We start from the raw sequence: 11,001 nt of genomic DNA, 5'->3' as shown, positions 1-11,001 counted from the left end.
CTTTTAAACATTGTTAATTGTTTATCAAGAGTAACTATTTCTTGGTCTACATGTTTCATAATTCAGGAACACAGGTCAGTGACAAACTTCTAGATATTTCAACCTGAATAGATTCTTTATATTCTGAAATCACTTTGCACTCTGAAAGGTACCAACCTCCACCTCCTCAAAATCTTTCATGGAACCGTAATTTCTGTAGAAATCTGTACATGCCTTCTTTCTTGGTTCAGCCACAGCAAACTTACAGAGAGCTGCAACCCTTGGGGATATAATGAATGTTCTAACAATATGAAATCACAGATCCTTGGCCAGAAGGCCATACATCTGAGGTTTTGTCAAAACACTGGAAGCCATGGTAGTTACTGCTCTTGATAACCATGTCAACTTCAACACCAATGTCCTTCCTTAAATGTTTTGAAACATTCAAAATATCTTCATCACTTTCATTGTTAAAACTGGAACCTTCTAAAATCATAATTTTATGGTTTTAGACAAAGAACATTTGACCAGAGATGAAGCCCTCAAAGTTCTAGTGTCAGTTGCCTTTAATCAACTTTTTGATCATATTAAAGTTCCTATTCCCTCTTGGCATTGTCATCTTTCTAATAAGAGGTGGGCCTTCATGATCTCTAGAATACTTTTTAACTGTAAATGTAGATTCTATGAGATAAGATTTGGAAGACTGAACTTTCTCAAGGCACTACTTATTTTTGTAACTCAGTGTCTTTCACCATCAATATCCACATCTTTTAATTGAGTGAAGTTGGACATAGAATTCCAGTGCTAGCATTATGAGATTCTGTGGTTCCTAAAAATTATGCCATTTTAAGCAAGTCTTCACAGACTGTGGAGATTTCAAGTCACTTAGCTAGAGTATACCACCACCTTAGCTGCCCAGAGATGGCATCCAAATAACTGGATTTTATTTAGTTTATCAAAATCTTTAAAAACTGGAACATTATTTAGTTCATCAAAACCTTTTAAAATGGAAACAAAAGAGACAAAAAAGAACCTTGAATGTGATAGATTTGTACTGATATGTAATTTTATGAAAGACAATGAGGTGTTTAACTGGCTTGAGGACCAACGTTTCTTTGAATTGCATGATATTGAAAGGAAATAATATCAGTATAATGAAATTTTCCCCACACTAATCTACTTACTAACAAACAGGGAGTGACTTAGGAGGTGGAAGAATGTGACCATTTGTGGGTCATCATCATCACTGTCTACTTAAGTTACATTTACTAAGAAACTTCAGATTACAAGGCATCGTGCCATTTCTTCGTAATATACAGACTTCTTCCTCTTAAATTACAAATAAATATAATACTTTCACTTTATATCACCAATGCTCCATGACTGCTAAATATACCTTAAAAGATAAACACCTAAATGTAAGTCAAGATTAACAAGTGTTTTTTAAGTAAAAAATTCAGTTATTTACAGGAAAATGAATTTAAAAGGGAGGTAATTAACATTTATGAAGGACCTATTATATGTAAGATACTTTTTAAGAATGTACTAAGTTAATTGGTAACAAATAGGTAATTGTTCTATAAAATACAAAACTTAGAAGGCAATAGACAATATTCAATGCAAAATGAGTCTCCTTCTTATTTCTCTCTTCATCTCCAAATTTTTTCCTCAGGGGCAACTACTATTACTCATTTCTTGTGTAATGGAAATAACAATAGCTAACATTTATAAATCCCTTACTAATGCTTGTCAAGATTCTTAAGTGTTTTAAAATTTTAATCTCATTTAATGCTCACAACATCCATAATATTATTATCATGAATAATTAATAATAATAATTAATATTATTTTTACTCTTTCACAACTGAGGAAACTAAGCTACGGAGAGGCTAGATGACTTTTCCTATGTATCACAGCTAGGGAGTGGTGGGCTGAGATTTAAACCAAAGTAGTCTGGCTTCACTGTATCATATCACACTGAAAAATATCTATGAGTATAAAGCACAAATGTATATATCTTCAAATATACACATGTACATATAAACACATATATACATTTTATGCAATTTGTTTTTTTTCACTTAATAATATTTCTTGGAGGTTGTTCTAAATCAGTACATTAAAGAACTGTAGCAGTTTTTGAACATTTGCATAATTTCCAATTGCATGGGTATATCACAATTTTAGCTTAATTCCCTAATGATAAGCATTTAGATTGCTGCTTATCTTTTATCATTATAAACATTACCACAATGGCATAAACTGGCCACATGTGTTAGGATTTATATTTGTTATTTAATGATGCTCTGTAGAAATGTGTGAGAATGATATTATTTTTTAAAAACTGAGACACAGAGGAATCAAATAATTTGCTCAAGTTTTCAGAGCTAGTAAATGGTAGCACTAATGTTCAAAACTGACTATTTGTAGCTGAAAGAATTTTTTCCATTAGGGTATACACCTGGCACTCATCATAACACAATAATGAGAAGGGCAAGAGTTACTAGAGGCATTGAATCAAGAGTTGGCAATGTCTGTAACTCTAATCTTCCAACCTGGTCAAAACGGAAAATGGAGCCACTGTTAACAGAAAATACAAGCAAAAGAGCACATATGAGATGTTGAATATTGATGAGCTTCAAGTGCTCCAAGACAACCCTTTTCCAGCTCTCACACATCCTCACCTTCATAGGTGGGAACAGGAGCTCCTGAGCTCTCAAGCTCTGGAAGCAAGAAGCAGTTAGAGCTTGAGTTCTGTATTTATGTCTATAAGATAGCTCCTGCCTTTGCTTCCAAACCTCTATTGCCAAGAAAAAAGATAATGTTGGATATATGCTTGGTCCTGTCAAGAGTCTTACCCTGCTGAAAAGCTCTATGATGTTGGTCTGGACAGTGATTTCTTGGAGAAGATCCCAAATAAACAGGCAACCAAAGGAGAAATAGACAAATGGGACTACATCAAACTGAAATCTTCTACACAGCAAAGAAAACAAGAGAGTAAAGAGACAACCAAGACTTTGAGAAAATATATTTGCAAATCGTATATCAGATAAGAGGCTAATATCCAAAACATATAGGGAGCTGGAACTACTCAATAACAAGAAAACAAATAAATCTATGAAAAATGGGCACAGGACTTGAACAGACATTTCTCAAAAGAAGATTACAAATGCCCAAAAGGTAGATTTAAAAATGCTCAACATCTCTAATCATCAGAGAAATGCAAATTAAAACCATAGTGAGATTTTATCTCACACCTGTTAAATTTGCTATTATAAAAAGATGAAAGATAAGTGTTGGCAAGGATGTGGAAAATAGGAAACACTTTTATGTTGTTGGTGATGACGTAAATTAGTACAACCACTCTGGAAAACAGTATGGAAGTCCCTCAAAAACTAAAAACAGAATTACTGTATGATACAGCACTCTTCTGGGTATATATCCAAAAGAGTTGAAATCAGTATGTGGACGAGATGTCTGCACTCCCATGTTTATTGTAGCATTATTCACAGTAGCCACGATATGGAAACAACCTAAGTGTCTGTCAATGGACAAATGGGTTAAAAATGTGGTACATATACACAATGAAATACTATTCAGCCTTTAAAAAGCAGGAAATTTGGTCACTTAAGACAGCATAGTTAAACCTAAAGAACATTATGCTATGTGAAATAATCCAGGCACAGAGAGACAAATGCCATATGATCTCACTTATATGTGGAATGTAAAAAAGTTGAATTCACAGAAGTAGAGAGTAGAATCGTGGTTACCAGAGGATGGGGGTGTGGCAGATGGGGAGAGGGGAAATGATAATCAGAGTATAAAGTTTTGGTTAGACAGGAGGAATAAGTTCTGGTTATCTATTGCAGGGCATTGTGACTATAGCTAATAATAATAATGTCTTGTACATTTCAAAATAGCTAAAAAAGAGGATTCTTGATGTTCTCACCACAAATAAGTTATAAATATTTGAGGTGATGTGATATGTTACTTAGCCTGATTTGATCTTTCCACAATGTGTACATGTAACAAAACATCATACTGAGACCCATAACTATATACAATTATTTGTCAATTAAAAATCAAATAAAGCCAAAAATTACAAAAGAAATAAACAAGAGTCTTCCCTTGTTGTTTTTCTCCTCCTTTTCCTGCCCCCACCATTCTGGCCCACCAAATTGCACCACCCTGAGAAAATCAGAACTGATTTCACAATGGAATTTAATTATGTTTAGTCTTTCTACAACAATCTAGACTCTGAAGTCATCTCTCCTTCCATAGACTCTCATTTCCCCATGTCTCTCTGCAGCCTCTTTTCTGACCTCATCTCTCACCCACCTCATTTCTGAAACCCTTCCACTGAAACTCGTAGTTATTAGGAACCTCTTTCCTTTACCTTCTTGCTTTGACTGAACCTGATTTTCCTTGGGGATATGTTTCTTTATGAACCCTCTCAAGCTTTAGTTATTTTTCTCCCACAACATTTTACCACCAGAGATGGAGGTAGGGAGAGCTTTCTCCTTGCTCCAACAGCCCATTCTCCCTCCCCCTTTCTCAAGCTTTCCTAGCTTTAAATCTCATGCCATCCAACCACCTGTCACACCTTGCTGCTATTTTCTGCAAACCCTCCAGGCACTCCTCATTCCCTGAAGAGTTTATTGGCTTATAAACTCCTGGCTTATTGTCACTGTTCCCAGTTCTACTTCTTGCATAATTCTTGGTGATTTCATTATTCTTGTAATGTTCCTTCTAATGCCCTGGATTTTCAGTTCCTTCTTTTCACCAATGATTTTGTCCTGCTCTCCTTCTGGGCCAGTTGTTCACAGGGCTATGCCCTATACCTGTCGATTATCAACATCTAGCACCTCTCCATAATCTCAGTGTCAAGAAGTCTACTCTTCAAGTCTCAGTTCTTACCTTTCTAGCTTACTTCCTCTCATACCCAGCTCCAACAATTGTTTTTGGTTCACCAGGGACCTATCATCCATTGATCCTTCTATCACTTTTCCCCACAGCATTTCTCTCTTCTCAGCTCCTCGCTTTCTTTCTTGCCCATAGCAACTTCCAATATCAATTACTACAATCACGGTCTTGAAAATTCCCTAAATTCCCTTGCTCCACTTCCATTTTATATACTCACCTGACCAAACCTCAACCATAGTTAAAGCCTAATATTCTCCTACCCCATGTCTATATCTTCATAGTTAAATTAGCCAGATAAGAATACTTAACCAGGATAATTGGCCTCATTTAAAATTCATGACCACCAACATCAAATGTGATACTAGTCCTACTGCTTAACAATCCTGCTACAATTTCTTTCTGCGTTTCTTGAAGACAATTTTTTCTTCTCTTTTTCCCCATACCTCCAAGACATCCTTCATCATTCTCACTCTTAGCAGGAAGCTTTCTAATACACTGAGAAAACAGCAGCAAACAGAAGAGAGTATCCACAACAGAAGAGATTATCCACAACAGAAGAGAGTGTCCACAAGCTCCCACCACTCATCTTGCCGCCTACCTGTAGCTGTGCTCATATGCTGAGCTTCTAGTACTATTCCACTCATATGCTAGATTCCATCGCGTCTTCTTGACCCAAATTTTTGCTCCAATATTACTTTCTCAGTGAGTCCTTCTTTAACAACCTCTTTAAAATTTCACTTTCCTTGGCATTCTTTATTCTCATCCAATTATTCATTGTTTTCTCCATATCATTTGTCACCATCTAACAGAGTATGTATTGTGATTATTTGTTGACTGTATTACTTTCCTTCCCTCTGTAATGGAAGTTCCATGAGCAGAGAATTTTATGTTTCATTCACTAGTGTCTAAAAGAGTTCCTGGAATGGAGTAACTGCTCAATAAATATTATGGAATGGAAGAATAAACAAATGAGTGAACTTCGGTTTTGGGCAGTGAGTTAGATATAGCCATGGCATAAATGTATGGGACTTTCCAACAGGATATTATGAGGGGATTTTAGGGCAATTTTATATATTTGGAGTTTATGTACAAAATAAGAAGAGAAGTCACAAGAATAAATAAGAGTGCAAATAAAGATTAGAGAGAGGAGGCACATTTGGCAGGATGTTTTATGTGAAAGTTTAAAAACATCTGTATCTAAAATGATAGTTCTGTTCCCATTATGATACTAAACAGGGTATGGTTATTTTTATTAAATGCCATTTGTATATGAATATGTACATGTATATGTATATGTAAATGGTTTACTAAGCCAAGAAGTATGCCGATTACTTTTGGACATTGAATAACAGAAACTAAATAAAATTATGAAACAAAGAGGTATAGTCACTTCTGCTGGCAAAGGTAAGAAAAAGTTTATGTCTGGACGCTACAGAGCTAGTCAGCCTCAAATCCTGCAAGGTCATTTTTCGTGATGGTTTTGACAGTGAAACGGTCATTAGAATCTTGACCTCCTTAATTTTAGAGTATTACTGCATTAATTCTATAATATACAACACTTATTTGATTATCAAAGACATTATGAAATATATTTGTGTGTGTGTATGTGTATATATACAAAAGTGCATATATGTGAATGTATACATATGTGTGTGCATCTATATATCTACCTAAATATATATTCAGTTGGTAGTACGCATCTGACATTTTTAGTGACATTATGCTGAAAAGTCTCCACCAACCAGTGTATTTATTCTGTTGTTTAATATATTACTTATTTTAAAAGGCCACTTGAAAACATACATTTTTACAGCTAACATGACTATGACTTGACCCCTTGCATTGTCTGGGGATTGGTGTGGTTATAGTAATGTTATATATCCATGTAAAGAATTCTATAATAACAATTTAGGTGACAATCCCAAGTGAAACAGTCATGACTGCCCCTAATTCAGATAATCTTTATCTGCCTATCTCTACATTTGTAAGTCAGGCAGGAACTTGGGTTAAGAAACACCATCGTCTAGCTCCTCAGTTCTAGTCCCTTTCAAAATGAACTGCACTTATTTGAAGAACTTCATGACACAGCAAGGTTTGGCTGACTGCTCTTGCCTTGACTTGATTCAATCAAGCCATCAGCCTATTTTAGGATCAGAGAGAAAGGCACCCTCCCACGAACATTCTAGAATATAACCATATTTTAAGGTTCTTAATATTTAGTTTTCGTGGCATAAGCAATAAAGTGAAAAACCCAGTACAGATATTTGCTTGTGTTATAAAGATAGGCCCCAAGTTTAGATTTTTAACTAAAACACTCATTAATGATAAATGGGCTATACTATTAACTCTTTCTAACTTTGTTTATTATTGTTATATTTTTCCTCAACAAAACAGGAAATAGAAAATTCATAATGTAAAATGGAACAAATTGGAATCTAAAAATACAGGAAGTTTTAAAAACTACAGAAACTGTGATTGTTGATGACTTAATCCAATAAATAAAGCCTGAGTTTATTTGGTCGTAATCAAAACTTTTTTTTTTTTTTTTTTTTTTTGAGAGGGAGTCTTGCTCAGTCGCCCAGGCTGGAGTGCAGTGGTGCAATCTCGGCTCACTGCAAGCTCCACCTCCCGGGTTCATGCCATTCTCCTGCCTCAGCCTCCCGAGTAGCGAGTAGCGGGGACTACAGGCGCCAGCCACCACGCCGGGCTAATTTTTTGTATTTTTAGTAGAGACGGGGTTTCACCATGTTAGCCAAAATAGTCTCGATCTCCTGACCTCGTGATCTGCCCGCCTCGGCCTCCCAGAGTGCTGGGATTACAGGCCTGAGCCACCGTGCCCGGCCAAACCTTGATGTTTTTGATATTAAGAAATTAAAATATTAGCAGATTAAAATAAAGTCGGAATATTTTGTGAAACTTGGTCATATTTGTATTCTGATAGTTTGAGTTGGTAAGATAATTACAACTTTGAATTTCCTTTTATATAATGTTTTTCTACTTTAATATGCATACAAATCACTTGGGGATCTTGTTAAACTGATGATTGTGATTCTCTATGTTTGGATTGGGACTTGAGATTCTAATAAACTCCCCAGTAATACAGATGTATGGACCATACTTTGAATAGTAAGGATTTAGAGGACAATTAGATTAATCTTACTTAGGTTATTCATTTTTACAATCATTTTATTAAATCGAGTTATTTCATTATTTAACAACTAATGTTACATTTCTTTCGGAAGAAAAATTCAAATAGTTTCTAGCAACAAAATTGTTGTAATATGTAATGCTTCATTATTAAGTATAATTTTTCAGTTATATAACTTGCTTCATTTTTTTTACATGAGTTGCAACACAAGGCAATAAATAATCTAAAGTTAGACTGTCATCTTTACAAGTTGATTTCATGAATGTTTCAGAGGAAAACAAGTTTAATTTCTTCAGCTAAAAACAAAAGTGGCATTATATTTTTCTGGTTGAGACTGTCAAAATTTTCTATAACACTTGAGCAGGTAAATCTATTAAGTTTTCATATGTTAAATGTCTTTCTTGAGCTATCAGTGGGAAATGATTAATTAAGGAAAAATTAAAATGAGTCAAAATTGAAGATACAGGAACATTAAGTTGTATTTGGGAATGCTGTGTGAGCAAAAATATGATTTCTTGATATTATTTGTCTAATGCAAAAATAAATATACTTATGAAAAACATCACAATATTTTTTTTGTCATGTTAAGTGCAGTGTCTAATCTTGGTGACATGCTTATTAAATTTTGTTTTCCCATGCACAATGCACTGAAGACCCAAATTAGGTTCTCTTAGGGGAGGTACTGATCAAGTGTAAATTGCAAACCAGTGATTTGGGTGAAATTCAGAAAGGCCTGATGCTGTAAGCATTTGTGTATGAGATGGGATAACTTAAGCCTATGCTATAGAAGAGTATATCATATGAATGTACAGTAAAGCACTATAAATCTGCAAATTTATTAACTTCACATAACTTTTATAATCCCTTGGGATTTATTTTGGCCTGATGGAGATGTACTGTGTTACAAGACTTTCATTGTAACTACAGCAGAAAGCCAAAGAAATGATTCTGAAACAGATAACCCCTGCCAGGAGCAGGAATACAACTTACTGGATGGAATATGTTTATATGTTGTCAGCAAGGGAAGAGATGTGGACAAGGTCAGAGTCAAAAGGATAAACACAAACAAGTTGTTTTTCACACATTGGGGAAGAGACCTTAGGATAAATACTAGTACTTACAGTATATTTATTTAGATTTCGTATACATTAAAACTCTAAACACATACGTAACTCCAATACATCTGCTTTTTTACTGCAAACATTCTTAGATCTCACAGTAATTTCTCAGTTATCACGGATGAAGAGATTGTGGGCTGGTTAGTCCTCCAAGGCTAGTATGAATTAAAGAAACATGGGGAGTGTGTAGTTTCATTTTAATATGGACTCTACCCTAAAATTTTCTCTCCCAGAGTTTTTAAAAACAGCCAGTCTGTCATTTTTTCTCCTTTTGCTTATGATTTTTCTCCTGTTTTTCTGACTTTTACTGCATCCCAAACTTTTGCATTTCCATTGATTGATATTCTGTCCTGCAAACACGGTTATCCTTTGAACATGATTTAGTTTACTGCACGCTCCTATTGTTTAGCATGTGGAGGTGATCTGCTCACGGAGAACATTATAGCTGACTCTGGCGCTTCTTCCTATTCTCAAAGCTACCTTCAGCCCTTCAAGGTAACATTTATATTTCTCAGGTACATTTGTACTTGATTGGATGTATTGGGCTTAAGTGTAAGAAAAAAATATTTTTACATATTCATATTATAATTATTTCATTATATGGGGGAAAGAGGAAATGATAACAAGGAGAAGGGCACTAACATTTATTGCATATTCACTTTATTTTTGTAATTCCAAATGTGTTATATTATTTTTTCCTTATAACAATGCTTCAGATAATATTTTTTTGAAAGAGTAGGAATTAACAAACTTTCCCCACATTGTCCAGCCCATAGGAGGGTAACCTGAATGAGTCAGGTCTCTCTGGCTCCCAAAGTGGCAAAAACTTTAAATTATTCAGATGGGTAATAATATACCACAATTTAGTCTATCTTTATAATGTAACACCTTTATAATGCAATCAGCCAATTCACAGTACCTTACAGTATGTCAAGGGAGTTAACCTAATGGTTATAGTGGGAACAGAATCAGTTCAAAACTAACATGTATTCTGATTGTGTTTGTAAACCCAGATACAACATGTATGTCAATCTAAAGTGTATATATGTGTGTTCTCTTTGAAAGCTTTATACATTTTTGTTTGGCTAAACTAATACAACAGTAACTAAATTTCTTAGGATAGTTATGCATAATAAAAATAGTAATTGAAATTGTGTATCAGGTATGGCATTGATCCTGACAATAATTTACATGTAACAATTTATGAAGGGCATGCCCAAGATGGCCGAACAGGAACATCTCCAGCCTCCAGCTACCAGTGTGAGCCACACAGAGGACAGGCGATTTCTGCACTTTCAACTGAGGCACCAGGTTCATCTCACTGGGGCGTGTCAGACAGTTGGCCCTGGTCCCCGGGTGCAGCCCGACCAGTGAGAGCTGAAGCAGGGCGAGGCATCATCTCACCTGGGAAGCGCAAGGGGGCAGGGAATTCCTTTTCCTAGCCAAAGGAAAGTGAGACACACAACACCTGGAAAATTGGGTAACTCCCACCATAATACTGTGCTTTACCAAGGGTCTTAGCAAACGGTACACCAGGAGATTATATCCCACACCTGGCCCAGAGGGTCTCACACCCATGTAGCCTCACTCATTGCTAGCATAGCAGTCTGAGATCTAACTGCAAGGCGGCAGTGAGGCTGGGAGAGGGGCGCCCGCCATTGCTGAGGCTTAAGTAGGTAAACAAAGCTGCTGGGAAGCTCGAATTGGGTGGAGCCCACCACAGCTCAAGGAGGTCAGCCTGCCTCTGTGGACTCCTCCTCTGGGGACAATGCATAGCTAAACAAAAAGCAGTAGAAACCTCAGCAGAGGTAAATGCCCCTGTCTGACAGCTTT

Source organism: Macaca fascicularis, chromosome 8 (genome assembly GCF_037993035.2).
Source record: "Macaca fascicularis isolate 582-1 chromosome 8, T2T-MFA8v1.1".
In the NCBI taxonomy this organism is placed as follows: domain Eukaryota; kingdom Metazoa; phylum Chordata; class Mammalia; order Primates; family Cercopithecidae; genus Macaca; species Macaca fascicularis.
Note: the sequence above shows the minus strand (reverse complement) of the source record.